Source organism: Brachionichthys hirsutus, chromosome 14, assembly GCF_040956055.1.
Source record: "Brachionichthys hirsutus isolate HB-005 chromosome 14, CSIRO-AGI_Bhir_v1, whole genome shotgun sequence".
Taxonomy (NCBI): Eukaryota; Metazoa; Chordata; class Actinopteri; order Lophiiformes; family Brachionichthyidae; genus Brachionichthys; species Brachionichthys hirsutus.
This window is the reverse complement of record NC_090910.1, coordinates 2412760-2434869: the sequence shown is the minus strand read 5'-3', so window position 1 is coordinate 2434869 and position 22110 is coordinate 2412760. Positions and strand designations below refer to the sequence as shown.

The window sequence follows — 22110 nt, the reverse complement described above, 5'->3', positions numbered from 1 at the left end:
TGAAACCATGGATGTCCACAAGTCATAAGTAGCTCCATTAAAGCAATCTCATGTTTTACGCTCCAGAGTATGAATCGAATTGGCGTCATGAAGAAGAATAAAACATAAAAGTTGCACTGGACTATAAGTCGCACTTTATTGGGAAATTTATTTGACAATACCCAAGTATACACAACAAGCTGAATAGCTGTCCAGAATGTTAACGTAATACATTAGCATTTATTCAGCTACACAATAGCATAAAGAACTTACCTCGGAGGCTAAACAGGCAGAATTAACATAACAAGCTCCTGAGTCCAGCAAGCAAGTTACTGGTCAGCAAGTTTACCAAACTCTCGATGTCATCCCGCATCACTGAATCCATTGAACATTGTTCCAGCACCCATCTGTGGACTCCTTCCTCCAGCGCTGGCCAGCTGGCTTTTAGCCCACGATTAGCGTTCTTTGTATTCTTCATTGCATTAAAAGGAACCTCCGCTTTTTGGCAGCCCTTCACAGGTCTTCACGAACTCCAAACTTTCTTTCTGATGCTTGACTACCGTTTTCAGCTGCATATTTTACTACCTGCAGCTTGCAATCTACAGAATAGGATTTTCTTTTTGAGTTCAGTCTCTCACATCATGTGCGGCTGGGGACTACGGTGTCGGACACTCGGACTATCAGCACCGGATCCCCCCAGGGCTGTGTACTTTCCCCCCGGCTCTTCTCCCTGTACATCAACTGCTGCACCTCATAGACTCTTTCCGCTTCCTGGGCACCACCATCGCCCACGACATCAGGTGGGAGCCGACCATCAGCTCCCTCATCAAGAAGGCTGAGGAGGCTCAAGCTGCCGACCCAGATGTTGTTGCAGTTCTACACCTCCATCGTTGAGTCCGTCCTCACCTCCTCCATCACCGTGTGGTACGCTGGCGCCACCACCAGGGACAGACACAGACTGCAGCGCATTGTACGTGCTGCGGAGAATTTGATCGGCTGCAAGCTGCCATCGCTCCAGGACCTGTATGTCTCCAGGACTCTGAGGCGTGCAGGTCGGATCACAGCCGACCCTTCTCACCCTGGACACAGACTCTTTGACCCTCTCCCCTCAGGCAGGAGGCTGCGGTCCATCTGGAGCAGAACTTCCTGCCACAAGAACAGCTTCTTCCCCTCGGCTATAAGACTCATGAACAATCAATAATTCTGTCTCGGACTCATGAACATTTTACTACCGGTAACTTGCGCTGTTCTGTTTGCACTGCCTGATTATACTAGTTTTACTGCTGCTAATATACATCTGTGTATCCACTCCTGTTTTGTGATGTGTCTGTACTTGTATGTTTTTTGTATCTTAGTCATTAGTTAGTGTTACTGGAGTATCACATACCTGTAGTTGTCAGAAGCCTAGAGCATCCTCTCATCCTCTTGTAGGTAATGTTTACTCCCTGATCATGTCGGTCAATGTGAATTAACGTTTACGAACATGTGAAATTCTATATTTTATTATATATAAGATGCACCTGAGTTTAAGTCACAGGACCAGCCAGACTATGAAAAAAGGTGCGACTTATAGTCCGGAAAATATGGTAACACTTTATCAAACATTATGGTAAAAGAACTGCACTTGTATAGCTCTTTCTACACCTCCGCCGTGCCCATAGCGCTTTTAGTCATTGCTGTTCTAATCCACTCCTGCGATGGCCTGGCGGCTTGTCCAGGGTGTACCCTGGACTCGCCCGTTGACTGTTGGGATACGCTGCAGGATGACCCGAGACCCGGTAAAGGATAAAGCGGTTCAGAAGATGAATCTAATCCACTGGAATCTTTGAATGCTAAATCCCACAAAGTCCTCCACAGAAGCTGCAAACAGGAAAGGGTCTGTGCACTAAAAACAAAACTACATGTAGACTGAATGAGAAATAAGGCAACCAATGATCGGAGTGTATTACCACTTTCTATTTATTTACCAGTGAATTCATGTGGAAATCATGGTCGGTATTATAAAGAGAAGAGAGTTGTGTGTATTGCTCAACACCGAATCTAGAGCCTTTTGATGATGACCCAGATCACCATGTGGACGGTGTTAATCCAGTTCGGAGGGGAATGAGCTGCTTGGCGGAGGTCTATGCTCCCTGAGTGCTTTTCTAATTATTATGATTATTGCTGTTGTTGTTAGTGTTAGACTTTTTTGTGTGCTTCTGTCACCTCGCAGCAAGACGGTACCGGGTTTGAATCCTATCTGTGCGGAGTTTGTATGTTCTCCCCCTGTTCGTGGGTGTTCTCCAGGTTCTCCGGTTTCCTCCCGCCTCCAAAAAACATGACATTTAGGTGAATTGGTTCAAATTGTCCGTAGTGTGCGACTGTGTGTGTGAATGGTTGTCTGTTTCTATGAGGCCCCGCGATGCACTGGCGACGTGTTCTGAGGGTTACTCCGCCTCTCGCTGATAGCAAGCTGGGAAAGGCTCCAGCAACTCCCGTGACTCAAAAATCGGAAAAGCGGGTGACAATCGTCTCAGATACAAGAAAATAGATAAAGAGATGTACTTTCATCTTTGCTCAAATTGAGTACTCGTCCAGACTTATAAGGCACTTTACGCTCTGTAGCTGTCACGCCTCGAGGCGCCCCGGTGTCATTCTCTCAATAACTCTCCCTGTCTTCACCTCACGGTCCTCCTGCAATCAGCTTCATTCCCGTCACCCGTGTTCCTGTCACCACCTGCAACCCGTCAGCAATCAGCCCGGACTCTATATATGCTCACCTCAGTCACCACACCCCCGCCAGATTGTCAGTGATGCGTCCTACTTCCCTTGAACCAGGCCTCCCGTGCACCGACCCTGCCTGTTTCCCGGACCCTGCCTATTCGCCTGTCTCTTGTGTTCCGTCTGCCTGACCTGCCTGACCACCCGGTGTCTGACCCTCGCCTGCCCCTTGGACCTGTCTCTGAGCCTGCCCCCCCCCCCCCAGGACCTGTCTGTCTGACCTGCCTGACCACCCAGTGTACCGACCCCGCCTGTCTCCTGGACCTTCCTTGTGCCTCGCATTTGGGTCCTACCCTGCCCTAGACCGTGACAGTAGCAGATTCGACTTGTTTTCGTGTCTGTGGTTTTGGATTTGATGAATAATTATAAATGTAATAAATTGTATTAGCATAATTTAATAGTCTGTACAGTATTATCTCTCCTTGACCGCTGGCAGTCACAACTCTCTGCAGCCAGCATTGCAATATTGTTGCAATAAGGACAGTACTTCTGCAGAAAAGTCTTCCTTCTCATTTGTATGGACCCGGAGGATTTGCCCTCTGTAAAGTGATATGAGCTGTTCTAATAATGCACCAGCAGGAGTCATAAAATCCACACCTGACTGCAAGTTTTGGAGGACGGTTTATTACAAACTCCCCACAGTTCACAATAAATTATCTTCAAAGTCAAGCCCTTGCTGCCCAGCATTTCTTGCAGTGTACCACTAACACGCTGCTGGTTATGATACGGAGCGTGACCGTTAAGAAAATAGTTTTTAAATGCAGGGAGTTGTAGTATACTGTCCCTGAACACGCAAACAGTATATTTATGTGTATATTACTATACGTGTGAAACTTAATTCACAACAACTGATGAACATGTGCAAATGATAGGGCGACATGCACGAGCCACAGGCAGAACGCGTAGGCGTAGTTTGTGTGTGGGGGGGGGGGGCATGAAAAATGTATGTAACTGCATTCAGTCTAAAATAGGCCCAATACGATTTATATTTTTCCTACATTATTATTTTTTTTATAATATAACACATGAAAAGACCAATAAACAAATCTAAATTCTGTTTCGCTTCGAAAACTATTCAGCGAACCTGGCTAGCTAAGTGTGAAAAGCAGCGATGGACATTAGGCGATATTTAAAAAAATACCTGGACGACAAGAAGCAGCTCTACAATAGCTGGCACTAGCCTGGCCAACACAGCTAAGATGCCACCAAGGTCGTTAGCTAACTCCATGGTGCCGCCAAAATCGTCAGCTTGGCCCACAGCGATGTCACCGCCGCTCCCGGGACCATCAGCGCAGTGCCAGCTCAGAACCAGCGCAAACAGCGGCCCATTAATGGGCAGTGATCTCGGAGAGAAACACTGCAGTCCCAAGCAGCCGGCTTTGAGGGAATACCCCTCAACATTTATTGGAAAAACAAAGCGTTCCTTTTCTGCTATTACAAATATTATTCGCTGGAATACTCTGTGCGGAAGGATGCTGTCTTCTGTTTTGCATGCCGCCACTTCCAGATCGACAGTTGCGTGGAGGACTAGTTTTGCAAGGGCATCAGCGACTGGAAAAGAAAACTGAACAAACATGCAGCCTCCCACGCACACCTGAACTGGTTAAATGGAATAGCTTTAAAGAAAGTACGTATGCAGGAACTGTATAGCAGCCAAACTCTCTGAAAACAGAACAGAACAGATCCTATTTATGCAAGGTCATCGACATTGTGAGGTGACTGTCTCAACTCAGATTTCCATTTCGTGGACGCTGGGAGGGACACGAGTCAGAATCACGAGGATATTTTCTTGAGGTTTGTGACTTCTTCTCCAAGTACGACTTTGGTTTTAAAAACATGCAATCAAACTATTTTAATGCAACAACTGTACTGTAATACATGCTACTGTGTGACTGTACGTGTACACATTCTATCTAATAAATATATTTATCATCAACCAGCCCTGATTTCCAGAACGAAGTTTGCTATAGTACGCCTAACACGTGATTGATTAGGTGAACTCACGTCAGTTAAAAAATTTGTTTGCCCCCCCCCCCGGCACGAATGTCACACTCCACCCATGGTAGAACGTGGGCGTGCACGCACATCTTGTGAATGTGCCCCCGATGTGACATCACAACAGGGGAGAGTGCTTGCCAGACATGTTTTAATACTTGATTACAGAACTACAAAAACTACGCAGTATTGACTGGATGGTTTAATTTAGCAGTTTTGGGGGTTGGTAATGACCTGAAATCACCAAATATTAGTGTAGAAACATTGATTTATTTTTTCATAATATGTCCCCTTTAATACTGAGGCAGTATAGTTCGATCGATGTGAATAATTGTTCACAGTCTTGAGCCTGAGATTCAAGCGCGTCTGTGTGAAGGCGAACATGAATAAATCATCACATATCTGAGCGGGTCACGCCGTCATATTAACTCATCCATGTCAAAAATGGAATTGTTTCAGAATTTGAAAGAAGATAAAATCATATCTCATATTCGTAGTGATTTTATTGCTTGACCTACACGTTCACTGTCCTGCTATGATGGCCACGCATCCCCATGTGCTGTAGTACTTATCACCAAACACTAGTATCAAGTACTAGCTCCTCTCTGGCTCAAGAAAACTTCCCAAGGACATCTTGCTTCCATTTTGAGAGATGCGTTAGCAGCTTTGGGCTCCACTTCATCGCCGTAGCTCAATGTCTCCTGGCATCCCGTCGTCTTTGGAGTCACCGCCTTAAACCCGGGGCTTATTGTCAGCCCTGATGAGGTTCATGTTGATCCGGAGGTCCAAAGGACAAAGACGCTCAGTCTCAGCAGGAATGAGACAAGTGCTCACGAACCATGTAAACATTTCAAGTTAAACTGATTTGGTGTTAAACCGACCACGACTGGACTCCGGTCATTCTGTGAATATGAACCGGAAACGTTTGCTGCCTTTTCTCTGAGCGACGGATCTGATGTCCGGCAGCTTAGAGTCAATGCTCCTTTCGTTGTCATGGTGATGTTACTTTCAGGTAGGGCTGCTGAATAATCTTCCAAGTGGGATAGCTCTGCTTTATGATGCTTTGATCAGCTGTTCCTACCTGGGGAGGGCCATTGGAGAAAAACAGCGCTGAGGGAAATTGCTGCCGTGTCTTTTATGTCAAAAAAGATTCTTAGAACAGCAATTTTTATCTACAATTTTAGAACAATTAGTGTGTGTCTGTTTCTGAGTTTCATTCAGGCAGAACTCTAAAGCGGCCCTTTAGTTATCATGCAGTTTAGTGTTTAGACACTGCCTCCACAGAGGGGGTAGTTTTCACCTGTCTGTCGTTTCACTACAGGTTTGGTCCACAATATTTTTCTGCTTTGCGGGTCACGGGAGTTGCTGGATTATATCCCAGCTCACTGTGGGCGAGAGGCGGGGTACACCCCGGATGCATCGCCAGTGCATCACGGGGCCACACAGAGGGAAACAACCACTACGGACAATTTGGGGCAGCCAATTGACCTAAATAGCATGTTTTTGGAGGCGAGAGGAAACCGGAGAAAACCCACGCGGACACAGGGAGGGACAGATCGGATTTGAACCCGCTACCTTCTTGCTGCGAGGCGACAGGACAGTGCTAACCACTACACCACCTGGCCCATAATAGACCCCTAAAGTTTTCTTGCAGATTTGGATAAAGGCCCGATCCAGAATCCCCTTTTCACCTTCTCTGTCATTCAGAGATGATGATACAGTTTTCCATGTTCTTTGTAATGCTTCAGGGAATAACTGACGGCCATAAAAATGTTTTGTTGTTGTTGTCTGTTAAAGTTGGTTCGTACAGTTTGATATTGATCAATTTGGCTGATACAAATTCAGTACACATAATAGATGAAATTATTGGTTTCCTGATAAAGCTTGACTGAATAAAAAATATTGTGGGTGGAATTGTCCAGCTATGAGCTGTTCTGATTACGTGACTAATTTTGTTATGTTGTTGTTGTTGTGCTTCTTTTTCAAGCATCCCTCGTTTTCAGTGTTTCCCTCCTGTCACTCATTTCCCAGCTGGAACGAGCACATCATGCCTCGAAAGGCTGAAATGCTACTGGCCAGCCGTGGCGTACTGAGTATTTGTGTGCAGTAACTTGATGCTTCTGGATTCCTCTGTTGGCCCTCGAGGCTTTCAGGACCAGTATTAATCTATTTGTGCCAAACTGTCAGCCAGTTTCTGCTAATGGAGGCCCTGGTTATAATTAGCAAAGCTATTAGCATGCCTTCGTTCTTCAGCTGTGTTGAATGTATTTTTCGTTCTGTCCCCTTTCAGACTCAGGACTCGCGCTTGTCTCTTGGTTGCATGTTTAACGCAACTGTTTCATGGTCTCCACATCAGCTCGCTAGTCAATGTCGCTAGCAGAGGTGGGAGACTGACAAGACTGACAAGTCCCAACTCCTACACTTTGAGTTTCGAGTCCTTTCGATTCATTTTAACAACAGAGTAATAATATATTAAATTTACACAGACCATGTACAGTGGTACCTCTACTTACGAATTTAATCCGTTCTGGGAGTAGCTTCGTAACGTGAAAACTTCGTAAGTAGAGACGCATTTTGAATGTAAATGCACTAATCCGTTCCAAGCCCCGCAAAAGTATTGTAACGGTTCATGTTTTAGGAGTGTTCATTATTCCTACGCTGCAGAGAGTCCGCAAAGGCATCCAGGGAGGAGGGGCGGTGTGTGTGTGGGGGTGCCGCGAGGAGGAGGAGGAGAACGGGAGAGCTGCGGGAGTTAGGGAGAGTTACCCGTCGTGTGCTTATTCCAGCGTCCGACGGACGCTAGCTGTTACTTTTTGTCCTCTTTGTTTACTGGTCCTTTGCGGTGTTTTCTGCCTCGCGTTTCTTGAAAAACTGATCCGATGACGTCTGCTTTTGCCGGCTTTTGACAATCCGTCGGAAATGTGCGAGGCAGACGTCATCATAATGAGCAATAGCCCGACTTGTCAACACTTTTTCCGGGTGACACGAGGGGGACACGAATAGCGTGCTGGGATACACGCATACGCAACAGGTTGCCAGGCAGATTTTAGGCGATAGCCAATGGCAGAGCAGCTACGAGCAGCTATTTTTGACTTCGTATCCTGAAACGCCTTCGTAACGAGAGGCAATATTTTCCCATTCAGATACTTTGTAACCTGAAACTTTCGGATGTAGAGACATTCGTAAGCTGAGGTACTACTGTATGCTTTTAAAATCTGTATTTATTTATCAAGTCAAATGATAAAAACAAGTGCCATTGAACTTTACAAGACAACTAGTGTCGACATTGCACTTTCAACCAGTAGCAGTAACATTTAACTCATATTCTGAAATAATATTCTTCCTTTTGAACTCCTCCTTCTTCACAGAATAAACTAATTTGATAATGTGTAACTGAAATTAGTAGTAAAACAAGACGTGCTGACATATTTCCATAGCATATTTCACTTTAACTTGCACCACATGACTGTTTATTGAGTTTATAAAGCAAAAATAATGACTATCACTGCCGTGTATTAATACTGGATGCACTGACCATCAGGCTGAAAACACCACATCTGGATTGCATACTCAGTAAATTCATGCAGTAACGTGAACGTTGCGTTACCTTCGCTGCTGAGGCAGTTTGCGGCGCTGGTTTAAGCCGACTTTGTCATCTTATTCTGGGTGACCATCAAAGTAGGACTCGGGGAGTGAACCCGCAGTGGACGCTCCAGATTAACGTGTTTAGCCTCATTAACTATGCAGCTAGCAAAGCTAATTAGCCGATAAACTAACATTAGCTGAACATTACGATATTCCGCTGGTCGTAGCGACCCGGGTCCGGCTGGTAAACTTGGCACGGCCATTGCCCCCTCACCTCCCCTCCCTCCTCTCTGACCGCTCTCCTCCACCCTCCCCGTCCCCCGCTCGCCCTCTGCTCATTGGTCCCGTCTCCTGTCCTGCCTCCCCCTCTCCCTTCTCCTTCGCCTCTTCTTCCCTCCCCCCGTGGTCTTCCCCTCTCCCCGCCTCTCCTCTTTCGGCATCCTGCCTCCCGCCGGGGCCTCGCGGCTCCCTCCTTCCTGGGGGCTGGGTGGGATGCGTCAGGGGCGGTGCTCGATCCTGGCCCTCTGCATGGTTGCACCTTGTGGCACCTGTGGGTGGGATGGTTGAGGTTGGGGGCACTATGGTTGGGCTCCCTCCTCCCCCCGCCTGGTTGGTCGGGACCTCATGTGCTGCGCCTCTTAACTCATGGGGGTCGGGGGGTTGTTTTCGGGTTGCTGTGGCTGCTTGGGGTGATCTGGGAGCTCATGTTGCCGTTGTTGGGCCCGGGATGACTGCCCCTTTCTTAGGTGGAGGTTTCACGCATGCCAGGTCCACCACTCCAGCACCAATCAAAACTTGTTTTGAGAGTTAACTCCGCCCACAGATCTCTGAGTCAGTGGAGGTTGCTGGGTTAGTGTTTGTGGCTCTCACTATGCTCTTCCTCTTTTTCCTCAGATCTCCTTAGAACTTGGTGATCCATACTTTCCTCTAGAGGCTGATGAGAACCTGGTGTATTGGGACAACTCTTGGTGATGATTGGATGGAAGGGATAGAATTAAGGGGCACAAATAAATCCATTGCACTTTCTTCTCAGAACACTGTGTATTTGTCACTTTTTGTTTGTCCATGTTGTATGTTCACTGCGGTGTGCACAGCCCTCTACGGCGGTAAGCAGGTAATAAAACTAATAAAATATGAATAGGCTAGGCTGCCAAGAGGGCAGGTGACGGTCACAATCACTATGAGAATAAAAAGCATAGAACTCTAGCAGAGACTGACGTTGTGTACGTTGTCACTGTTGAGCACGAATGCAGACAAGGTAAAAGAGAGAAGAAAAAAAAAGGATCGGATCGGGACTCGGTATTGGTTCAAAGTCAAATGGCTTGGACTCGGGGTCAAAAGAACCTGGTTGGGACATCCCTAATTCTTAGTTCCAGTTTTTAAGAGCACCCATCCTGAGTCGGCGGGGATTTGTGTGTCGGGTGTCGCACATCATGCTCCACTCAGCAACAGCCAACATTGTTTGACTCTCACGTCGGATGTTTGACTCTCATGTCGGATGTTAATTCCTCATTGGCATTTTTTAATGTGAGTCTCTCCTTTCATGCTTTCTGGTCTGCTGATGTGGGAATTTAGCATTCCCCTAAATGCGCACACACACACACACATGCTATCGTTGACATGTCTCCCTGCACCGTACACAGACCAGTTCATCCATCCGGCACCAGCAGCGTGTTGTATTCTGCATAACTTCGGAGTAACCCTCGTCTCTTTATCGGGCTCTTTCTAATCCATGGGTGGGGAATCAGTCAGATGGACAGGAGACACACGCACAGCAGCCCAGGGGGTTGTCTTTGTGAATAGTAGCTGATGCGTGAGATCTATAGGTGTATAGTACAGTAGGTGTATAGTACAGTAGGTGTATACCACGAGTACGTCATGTGCTCATTATTGAACAAGAGGATGAGGAGGCTGGCTTATAGGAGATTATGTTGACCATTAATGAGATATCTGAGAGCAGGTTTCTTATTTTTGCTTCCGGGTTTAGAGCGTTTCTGGCAGAGCGGTTTGGGACAGAAATGACGGACGCTGTCCTGCAGCATCTGTTTGCTATTTTAACCAAATACTGGCACAGATATTTCATATAAGTGCCTGAGAACTGCATCAACTTGTGGAAAAAGGGTATAATATGGGACCTTTAAGTACAGTACTGAAGTAAATTTACTTTGTTACTGACCACCACTGCATTCAGTTCAGTGTAATAGTGCTGACTGAGCAAACAGCCTCTCTGATTCATATTTTGTCTATAACAAGCAAAATGCAGAAAGTTTCTGCACCAATGATGTGAGAAAGCATCGTGTAGCGCTGCAGCCTGAAGCTTTGGCCCCGCCCATTGATTTTCTCACTGCTCTTCCTCTCTGTGCTTTCAGTCTCATTTTGCTTTTCTCATTATTGCTCCTCATCCTCTCTCGCACCTCATTACGCTTCATTAAACATCAGCCTCGTTTCTCCGGCTGCCTCCTTCTTATGGCCGGCCGTTCCGACAGTTGTCTCTCGTTCTCCCTCCCCTCTCCCGGGGGCTCGAAGGGGAAGCGTCTCCTCCAATGTCCTGAGCCGACTCGTCCATTGTTTGGGAAGACTTATTGACTCTTTTGAGTTCTGAACTCTTTTTTGTTCAGTGTTTTGAAGTGAACGTTCCCATTTGTAAGATTCTGAGATGATTCTGCCATTCAGGGAATCGCGGCAGTAAACGCTCGGCCAGTCCCATATTGAGCTCCTTTGTTTACGCTGTTAGTTAGTTTTCCACTGATTCCACCTTCACAATATTATTGATGCCGTGTCCACATGGACTCCTCAGTGGAGTCCATGTTTGTGTCTCCCTCTGAGTTGTAATGAGATCCGTGATCTTGTATCCAGTTAATTAGTCGAGGGCTCGTCAGGTCAGTTTAAATTACGACTCCTCTCCGCCCTGATTTACTGCTTCTTAATATTTCACAGCTGATGAATCATGCAGGTGCTCGATGCCCTCCGGTTATTTTTCTGTCATTCAGATTACGCTAAGGACACTTTTGACCTCTGGGACATTTGGTGTCTCTTTAATGAGGACATAAAGTTTGATCTTGATGTTTATGACCGTGAACTTCAATCGTGAAAGTCGTTTAACCAACCATCCTCACACATCCAATGGAGAAGTGCTGCATACGTATACTGTTAGATGCACGGTGGTGCAGTGGTTAGCACTGTTGACTCACAGCGCGAAGGTATCTGTGTTGAGTTTGTATGTGACCCCTCCCCCCGTGTCTACAGCGGTTCTCTGTGGATTCTCTGGCTCACTCCGACCTCCAAAATCATGCAGCTTCGGTGCGTTGGTCACACCAAGGTGTGAAAGTGTGTTTGTCTTTTGTGTGGCCCTCCAATGAGCTGCTGTCTTTTCTGGCTGCCCCGCCTCTCCCCTGTAAACAGCTCAGATAGACTCCAGCAGTTGGATTGATGGTTGGATGAATGCTTGCACTGTGTACAGTGTTTTTCATGGGCTCATCAAACATAAAGCATTCGATGCATTCAACTCAGCTGGCCAATTTGCTCTGCTTTGGTTATGATCAGGAACGTGCCGATTGTTCCCCGCCGTCTCGGCGTGGCTGCCTGATTGGCTGACATCCGCTGAGCCCGGGAGATACTGAGTCATGCCTCATTGCCGCCAGCTCAGTGTAGGCGGCGTCCTCCTCTGACAAACAATGGAAAGCAGTGGTGTGCTGCTGCCGTGTGTTTATGCAGCCAGCCACCTCTTATGTACTCTGTGATTATACATGACAACGTCAGCCGGGCTGCTCCGCCTCCTGAGCCGTGTTTTTATGACATCCGATATCGAGGCTGCCGACAGAACAACGATCACAGGGAACCAGTCAATAGTAACCTGAAATGAACTCCCATTTTTCCCGGCACTGACCCTGTGTTTTCTTGGAGGCTTTATCATCATCATTTCCACTGGACCGATTGTTGTTTGCAGATAAAATTGAATTTGGCTCACTACTGTTCAAATAAATCGTCTCACACAGCCACTCTGGCCAGTGTGTTTGGACATAAAAGGTCATACCTGAGCCGATACGTGGAGATGGATCCCGTCCAGAGACCCTGATCCTTCATCACATAGGAGGAAATGCTGCCAAGGAAGTCTCCATGAGCCTTTAATGGGTCGTGGGAATTGTTCTTCCTCTCTACATGAGGTGGAAAGCATCGGCTCAGAGCCAATAACTTAAAAATGTCTGCTGCTTTTTAACATTTACAATGTAATGAACATTATGAATCCCCAGTGAGTCACATTAGTCAAAAAAATGTGTCATGATGAAGAAGAAAATACATAAATAAGTCGTACTTAATAGGGACATTTATTTTGTACACACATGAACAGCTTGTTATGTATGCTATGCTATGCTATGCTATGTGTAGCATACACACATAGCTTATTGTGTGGACCACAACAAGCTGGATGGTATGTTAACAAAACACATTAACAGTAATTCATCAATAGAATCAAGAAAATACCTGGGAGGCTGGAGAGGCAGAATTAGCATAGCAAGCTTCCGAGTCCAACGATAAAGTTACAGGTAAGCAAGTTTACCAAACCCGTGATCTCATTCTCCATCACTGAATGCATTGAATTCTTCATCATTGTGTCACTTCTGAACAATTCCACCAACTCTGGAGGAAGATGAAGCGCCGTCTCCTCTTCTTCGCGGCTGTCGTCAGACTCACCATCGGTTCCAGTTCCAGTTTCCAAAATGCACGGCCTAACACCGAGTTACCCTACACAAAATCCCCCATTACCCTTTTCATGGTCTTATTTCATGATAATAATAATAATAATAATAAGCTTTATTTATATAGCACTTTTTTAGAAATAAAATTCCCAAAGTGCTTTAACAGATAATAACAAATCAACATGAATCATATAAACAAAAAAATACATATTAAACAAACATTAATCGATAACATTGTATATAATATGTAAATATGTATGTATTGTAAAAATTCTAAATAGTAGTATTATATTTATGTTCAGCATCAAGGGAAACTATTAAAAACTGAATTACATACTGTACGTAGTAGATGTAACGGTACAATAAAATGTTATTTCGGTTTGGTTTGGTTTGTTGAGGTTCCAAAAAAATAACTTTTATTTTGAAAAATGCTAAAATGTATATAAATAAATAAAAGCAACTCATTTGTGTGATATTTCAAATTAATTAGACAGAGTTTTTAAAACTATTGCATTGTAACAATGTCAAAATCTTAAAACAATTTTGAATAAACAAGTTAAAGCAGTAAACTTGGAACACTTGTGTCGGAGCAGCTCCAGATTAGCTGCTTAGAGAAGCTATGAAACTGATATTCCTTTGTCTGGGTGACCCCAAACCTTTGACCGGTAGTGTGTATGGCTACGTGCATATATATACGTAAATATATATTATTATACAATTATTAAATTATACAACATCTAGCATTTGAATGATCTGACAATGCTTATTGATTGCTACATACTATGTCTTACTGAGAGAGACTCGGAAGAGATTCTAGCTGGAGGTCACAGAGAGAGGAGTGTCATCCACCACAGAGGAGATGGCTAAGGAGGAGGAGTCGTTGGGCTGAGGAGGAGTCGTTGTGCTGAGGAGTCATTGGACTGAGGGGGAGTCGTTGGGCTGAGGAGGAGTCATTGGACTGAGGGGGAGTCGTTGGGCTGAGGAGGAGTCGTGCTGAGAAGGAGTCGTTGGGCTGAGGAGGAGTCATTGGGCTGAGGAGGAGTCGTTGGGCTGAGGAGGAGTCGTGCTGAGTAGGAGTCGTGCTGAGGAGGAGTCGTTGGGCTGAGGAGTCATTGGACTGAGGGGGAGTCGTTGGGCTGAGGAGGAGTCGTTGTGCTGAGGAGTCATTGGACTGAGGGGGAGTCGTTGGGCTGAGGAGGAGTCGTGCTGAGTAGGAGTCGTTGGGCTGAGGAGGAGTCGTGCTGAGGAGGAGTCGTTGTGCTGAGGAGTCGTTGGACTGAGGGGGAGTCGTGCTGAGGAGGAGTCGTTGGGCTGAGGAGGAGTCGTGCTGAGTAGGAGTCGTGCTGAGGAGGAGTCGTTGGGCTGAGGAGGAGTCGTTGTGCTGAGGAGTCGTTGGACTGAGGGGGAGTCGTGCTGAGGAGGAGTCGTTGTGCTGAGGAGTCGTTGGGCTGAGGAGGAGTCGTTGGACTGAGGAGTCGTTGGGCTGAGGAGGCGTCGTGCTGAGGAGGAGTCGTTGTGCTGAGGAGTCGTTGGACTGAGGGGGAGTCGTGCTGAGGAGGAGTCGTTGTGCTGAGGAGTCGTTGGACTGAGGGGGAGTCGTGCTGAGGAGGAGTCGTTGTGCTGAGGAGTCGTTGGGCTGAGGAGGAGTCGTTGGACTGAGGATTCATTGGGCTGAAGAGGATTCATTGGGCTGAAGAGGATTCATTGGGCTTAGGAGGAGTCGTTGTGCTGAGGAGTCGTTGGGCTGAGGAGGTCGCTGTAATAATATCTCCTGCAGTCATTCATCATTTTTTCACTCTGACTCTGTCCTTGGTGCTGAATTCACTCAGAGCCACATTCCTCCTTTCAAAGGTCTGGGCCAGTTCAGCCTGGAGAGAGGGGGGGGGGGGGGGGAGAGAGAGAGACACACAGAGAGAGAGAGAGACTTTATGTCATCAAACTGGTTGACTTTTGTCTTGACTCAGAGCAGGCAGAAAGTAAAGTTACTTGCTACTTCTTGCTATACTTATGTAGAGCAAATATTATGGATTAAAACTACTACATCCGGTTGGGCTACGTACTGAAAGACTGTATTATACTGACATATACATATATAAAGTTATCCCACTTAAAAAGATGAGCGAGGGATCTGAGAGAAGTTCTCCCGAATGTGGGAGTTGAAGACTGACAGACGGACGTCTCTGCTAGATGTTCCCATCAAACCCTTAAAGGTCCCACATTATGAAAAACTCACTTTCCCATGTTTCTACACTATTCTGGTGATTTTGGGTCCTTATCAGCCCAAAACAGCAAAATAAACCATCCAGTCAATCCTTCGTAGTTTGGGTAGATCTGTAATCACCTCCTGAAACACGACTGGAAGAAATCGCTCCCCTTCTGATGTCAGGAGGGGCAAATGTGCACAAGCTGCCCATCCACGCTCTACGGCATTTTCCCTGCATAAAGTTTATTTTTGGTGGTGAAAATGCGCAAAAATGTTTTAGTGTGTGGTAAACACTAAACGAGACAGAAAGAAAGAAAGAAAGAAAAAGAAAGAAAGAGAAAGAAAGAAAGAAAGCCTTTATTTGTCATAATGTTACACGTTTTACACTGCAAACTGTCAGAGTTGTTGGTTTAACCAATTTTAGCTACGACAAAACACACAACGAAATTGATTTTACACCCGAGTACAACAGGCCCCTCGAAACAAACAAACACACGCACGCATGCATCGGGGCCCTAGCATGCGGCGAGGGAATAGAGTGGAGGCGAACCTGGAGTTTGGGGGGTGAACTGTCTTGCTAAAGGGCACCTTGGCAGTGCTCTGGAGGCAGACTGGCCCCTCTTCAGCCACCAGCCCACACTCCACATTTCGTCGGTTCGAGCTGGGACTTGAACCGGGGAACTTCTCCGCTTCTCGCAACCCACTGAGCCACCGTAAAAGCACTCCCCGACCGGGAATCGAACCCGGGCGGCGGCGGTGAGAGCGCCGAATCCTAACCACTAGACCACCAGGGACAGACAGATACCGAGAGAGAGCGATAGACATCGGCGCAGCGTCCGCGATCCTGCTCACTGTGGTGTGTTTCAGCAGTCATCACTCTTCTGCCGTGACAGCGGAGGAGTGAGAGAATCTGCTGCTCTGTTCAGCCCCCCCGGGGGGGGGGGCAGCATTAGCAGCCCTCAGTGTCCACAGACATGGCATAAAGCCAAAGCAAGGTCACTCAATTAGCTTTGCATATCTCCAGTCTTCAGGGTGTGTGTGGACGTGCACGCACGTGTGTCTGTGCGTGTGTGTGTGTGTTTGAGAGAGAGAGGAAAGAGCCGTGGGATGATTATTCATCAGACAGCAGCAATCTGCTGTCTGATGAATAAAGCTTTCTTTTTGTCTCGAGGAAGATAGAACAAGAGAACAGCATAGAGAGAGAGAAGGATTGAAAAGAGAGGAGAAGAAAGGAAAGTTCAAAGAGATAAAGTACAGCTGTGTGTGTGTGTGTGTGTGTGTGCGTGCGTGTGTGTGTTGGGTACCGGTCTGTCATTACATGCTCAGTAACTGAGCTGTGATCGTTGAACCACATGCTTGACCTCCATTGATCAGGCAGGTGTTAAGCTAAAAAGCTATTAAGTTGTTTATCCTCTACTGCCAGTTGGTTTTACACAGATTAGGTAGTTTGGAAATGTTATATTCCAAAATTCGGCGCATAATCCTTACGGATTTTATTAGATGCTTTTTTTTAAACATTGGATACTTGTGTTCAAATGGAATTACATATACATCACAGCGCAATTCTTTAATGCTGTGGTAACATATTAGCTGCATGCTAATTTCATTCAGCGTCATCCTGAGATTAGCAGCAGGATTAGCGATGATGGCCTCCCGCATCGTTAGCCAGCTCTCTGCTTTAACTTACCTTACTTGTTATTTCTTTTGCTAAGTGGACACTGTCTAAAACTGGTTCCTGAGTCACGGTGTTAAATATGATGACGTTGCTAGGCAACATATGTTGTTTTATTCAAGCCAATCGGAAGGATATGGAGAAATAATTAGTTAAAAAAAAATACATGGCTGAATGCTCCGTAAAGAAAATACTCTTTCCTCGCTGTAAAAACTGCAGGTGGGGGATCTGTCATTGTGATGGCCGGCCACTGCTGATACGCTTGGCAGCTTGGAACACGATCAAAGTGCTTTGGCAGGGATGGGGGGGGGGGGGGGGGTTGAAGGCAAACAGCTGCTTCACTACAGCTGATGCTGGTCAGTGTGAAGGCAGCAAGAGGAAAGTAAACTCTGCTCATGTGTTTGATGACGTCATCCCAAAGGTCTCTTCTATTGTTTGATAAATGCAATAGCTGCTATTAGCATTACTAGCGTTCGATTATTTCTTTTTGGTGGAGCAACCAGTGACTAGAACGTGGATGCACCGCTCAGATCCATCTGGAAAATATCTGCAGTTTTACTGTGACCCAGTCATGTGACCTGATCCATCTGAATCAGGTCACATGACTGGGATCAGGTTGTCTGTTGTTGCTTTGGCTGTTGCTAATGTGGTACGAGTGTTGTCTCCTTCTGAGAAGGTTGGTGGTTTGAGCCCCAGTCCCCCCAGTCTACATGCTGATGTACCCTTCAGCAAGGCGCTGAACCCCAGCTTGCTCCCCGGGGGGGGGCAGGTCTGGCGCGATGTGTGGCTGTACTATATGTAATTGTACGTGATAACGAAAGCTTCTCGTTGTTTCATCGGACGGATCAGAAATCCTCATGGCTGCCAGTGATGAGACTGAGAACATGTCGGATGGGAGTAGACATTTGGTCCTTTGTCATTTTTCCTGAGCATCAAGGCGACTTTTGGACCTAGTTTTGAATTATATTTTTGAAGAATGAGGCTGGATCTTTATAAGAAGGGGGACCGGAGGGTGTGTTCCAACTATAGGGGGATCGCACTCCTCAGCCTCCCCGGTAAGGTCTATTCAGGGGTACTGGAGAGGAGGGTCCGCCGGATAGTCGAACCTCGGATTCAGGAGGAGCAATGTGGTTTTCGTCCTGGCCGTGGAACTCTGGACCAGCTCACACCCTCTGCAGGGTCCTTGAGGGTGCATGGGAGTTTGTCCTACCAGTCCACATGTGTTTTGTGGACTTGGAGAAGGCATTCGACTGTCTCCCTTGGGGAGTCCTGTGGGGGGGGGGTGCTCTGGGAGTATGGGGTGTCCAAACCCCTGATACGGGGTGTGTGTATCCCTATATGACCCTTGTCAGAGCTTGGTCCGCATTGCCGGTAGTAAGTCGATCACATTTCCAGTGCGGGTTGGATTCCGCCAAGGCTGCCCTTTGTCACACATTCTGTTCATAACTTTGATGGACAGAATTTCTAGGACGTTGAGGGGGTCCAGTTTGGTGGTCACGAGCTTTGGGTAGTGACCGAAAGAACAAGGTCGCAATGAGCTTCCTCCGTAGGGGGGCTGGGCTCTCCCTTAGAGATAGGGTGAGAAGCTCAGTCATCCGGGAGGAGCTCGGAGTAGAGCCGCTGCTCCTCCGCGTTGAGAGGAGCCAGATGAGGAGGCTCGGGCATCTGTTCAGGATGCCTCCTGAACGCCTCCCTGGTGAGGTGTTCAGGGCACGTCCCACCGGGAGGAGACCACGGGGAAGACCCAGGACACGCTGGAGAGACTATGTCTCTCAGCTGGCCTGGGAACGCCTCGGGATCCCCCCGGAAGAGCTGGAAGAAGTGGCCGGGGAATGGGAAGTCTGGGTTTCCCTGCTTAGGCTGCTGCCCCCGGATAATCAATCTGAAGATGGAGGGATGAAGAATGAGGGTAAACGCTTATCTAAACCTGAATCCCCAGTGAAATACACAGTCACCTTTCATAGCCTGTAATAATACAACGTATCCACCAATTCATAGCTGATGTAAGCAAGTGTAGCTGAACCGACATGCTTAAGTCATTTATAAATGATTATTACACATTCATATATATTAGTGGATTCAAATATTAAATGATTAAATAACAAAGAAGTCATGAACAGGACAGGACAAGACAGCCGTCCACTCACACACACACTCACATCGACAGACAAGCTGCATGTTTTTAGAGAACCCGGAGAGAACGGGTCAACCAGGTCGAGGTGAGAGCTCTTTATTGGTCACAGTGTATAAATACACAGAATGTCACCCTGCTATGGGCCCCTCTGACAATAAACACACACACGCATATGTCATCCCACATCGGGTGATGTCATGATCAGCACTCAAGGGGCCTCCCTGCCTTGCTCAAGGACACCTCAGCAGCGCCCTGGAGGTCGACTGGCCCCTCCAACCTACTGAGCCACGCCAGGAAATCAAGAAGAGCAAAAAAAACAAGAATCGTCCGAACATGCAAACATGAAATAGGAAATGTTTCACATTCTCGAGGATTGTCTCTCTGTGGAGTCAGATCATCCTGTAACACGGAGGAGGCGACCCTCTGCCCCCGCAGGGCTGGTCTGTGCTTTACTTGGTAGAGGCTCGACTGGCTTCAGAGAGTTTCATCAACTGTGGCCCTCGTGTTGGACCCCGGGTCCAGTTCTCCGGCACTCTCTGTGTCAGAGCGTCGAGTTTCCTGTCAAAGAACCTTCGGTAAGAACTCGTGCCATTTGGTGGGCACTCGCAGCATTTTACACATTCATCAGCAGAGCGAACACACACACACACACACACACACACACACACACACACACACAGGCTTTTGGTGGTTCTATTGGTTTGCTCCCTATTTAAGGTCAGACATAATTCAGCAGCGTGAGTCAGACAAGACGCTGCTCTCAGTATAGCTTTCGTGTAACCATGAGACAGTTTCTCTTATTCATTTAAAGTCTTCCGGCATCAGGCCTGCTGAGTAACAAATCTTGCATTACCTGTAGCGATAGCTGGGTTGAGTCAAATATAACGCCGACCCGCTGCGAGGGGTTAATTACATAATGTATAATCAGCCGGCACGCTGCCAGCATCGTCAATAACATCCATCAGTTCGATGGAGCCCAAGCCAAAGAAGTCGTTCTGGATACCATGGCGTGCAGCATCGTGATTGGTCTACTGAGTCATGTGGGCATGCTTGATTTGACTTATACTCAGGTGCGACTTATGGATATTTAAATATGTACATTAAACCTCCAGCTATCCGTGCTTCCAACTCAAGTAATTCATTGTTCCTTCTCGAGGTCTTCTCGGTGCATTTTGGGGCGCTGACTATTTATATAAGTTTGAAACATGGATGAACAGTTTTGGGAGCGATCTGAGCATTTGCCAGTGAGCTCTGGTGTTGTAGGAATTTTGAGAATGTAATTTCTCTTTCAAGAAATGAGCCACACCAATTAACAAAAACTGTAAACGCCGAGCTAAAAACTAAATGTTGTTTTGTTATTTCACCTCTTCTGGATCTTGGGCAAACGTAGAACATTTATTTTGCTTGTTTCCTGGTTTCAGTGTGATCGTCTGAGTGCTTTCCGTTTTACTCATGCACTGCTGTTCTTGCCCAGCGTCGCATCGAAGACAGGTTGCTTTCTGCTTACCAGCGCAACTCTGCAGAAGTGCAGGCTCGGTGTAATTAAAAATGTACGTTTTGACTTGCTAACCTTGTCTCTTTCTCTGTCGAATCTGATGCGGTAAGCAACGAGCTGCCACTGGGAATATAGGACAGGTTTATTTTAGCAGACGAAGACGAGGCAGAAACATCTTCCTGTGTGGATTCAGCATTGCATCGTGTGGTCAAGGTGAACCGCCTCCCTTGAGATGCCACTCCAGCTGCCCTACATGTCTCTGAGTTGATGGCCTTAGCACACAACTGCATCTCTCTGAGCGTGCACCCCCCTCCACAGAGACACGTTGTGCTATACTGCTGCACCTAAGAATGGAGGGCAGTGATTGGTCTAAAATGCTGCACTGATAGATGCCATCTGAAAGTCTTCTTCCTTGAGCTCTCATACGAGAAGAGGTCGCCCGGGATATTACTGTTAGGTCGACATGGACACTTTTTAACCCGAAACAATTATGCCTTCTTCTTTTTATTATTTTTTTGTGCCGTTCCGATGGAAAATACAAACTAGTGGCATCACTTGAGCCAAATACAGACAAACTAACACAGTGTCGACTGAATGATGAACCAGTCAGGGGAGGCAGGCTATCATGCAAAAATTAATAAATACATACATAATGAATTAAATAGTTACATTTGTCCAATAACTTGCACTGAGAAGTTATTTTCCATTTCATTCGTTCGTTCATCTTCCTGAATGATTTTTTTGTTACAAATATTTTCCATTTAACGTAACGTTTTTAGATTATTTTTCATTTAAAATCACTGAATTTTTCACATTTATCTTTCAAACACTGAGAGGAGACGTGCGGTGAGGCAGCATCCAGCTGAGCCTCACCAGAGATGGATCCGTGGCTAACACTGACATGCTAACATGCTAGGCAGAGAGAATCTCTGGATGCCAGTGTCGCTTAAGTTTCTCCTCTCATCCAAGAGGCTTCTTCAGTCCTGAGAGACGGGTAGAGAGTCCAGATACTTCTACGCAAAGGAAGTATCAAAAGAACGCAAACAAAGGACGGACAATAACAACCTCAGGTGTCGTTAGCATTCGCCTTATGAATGCTAACGACACCTCAGGAGTCTTTCTGGGGAATCCTGAGGCCCGATTCACCCAGAAGAGCTGGAGGAGGTGTCTGGAGAGAGAGGGAAGTCTGGAAGTCCCTGCTCAGACCGTTGCCTTGGCAACCCGGCCCCCCGGATAAACAGAAGAAGATGGATGGATGGATTGAATGATGTTTCTTTACACTGCAGAGAATGAGGAGAAAAGGAAGTATTGGAAGTGTGGTGGCTGAGTGAAGACGCCTGCATGACCTTCATCTCCTGCATGACATTCATCTCCTGAATGACCTTCATCTCCTGAATGACCTTCATCTCCTGAATGACCTTCATCTCCTGCATGACCTTCATCTCCTGAATGACCTCTCAACGAGAACAGAGGCCGGTACTCCCTCCCCAGCGTTCCTCTCCTGAACAACACTCCACCGTTCGTTTGCATCGAGTTGACCAGGGATGGAATCGTTTTTTTCTCAACACTCAAACTCATTTAGAGAAACGT

General features: G+C 46.6%; 1 protein-coding gene and 1 non-coding gene across 2 annotated transcripts in view; one reads left to right on the top strand and one right to left on the bottom strand.

The window, feature by feature from the left end:
- Positions 1 to 22110, top strand: part of kcnh2b (potassium voltage-gated channel, subfamily H (eag-related), member 2b) — a 160206-nt gene that overhangs the window by 46644 nt on the left and 91452 nt on the right. The window lies entirely within an intron of this gene.
- Positions 15942 to 16013, bottom strand: trnae-cuc (transfer RNA glutamic acid (anticodon CUC)). The gene has a single exon. It is a non-coding gene; the product is annotated as a tRNA-Glu (tRNA).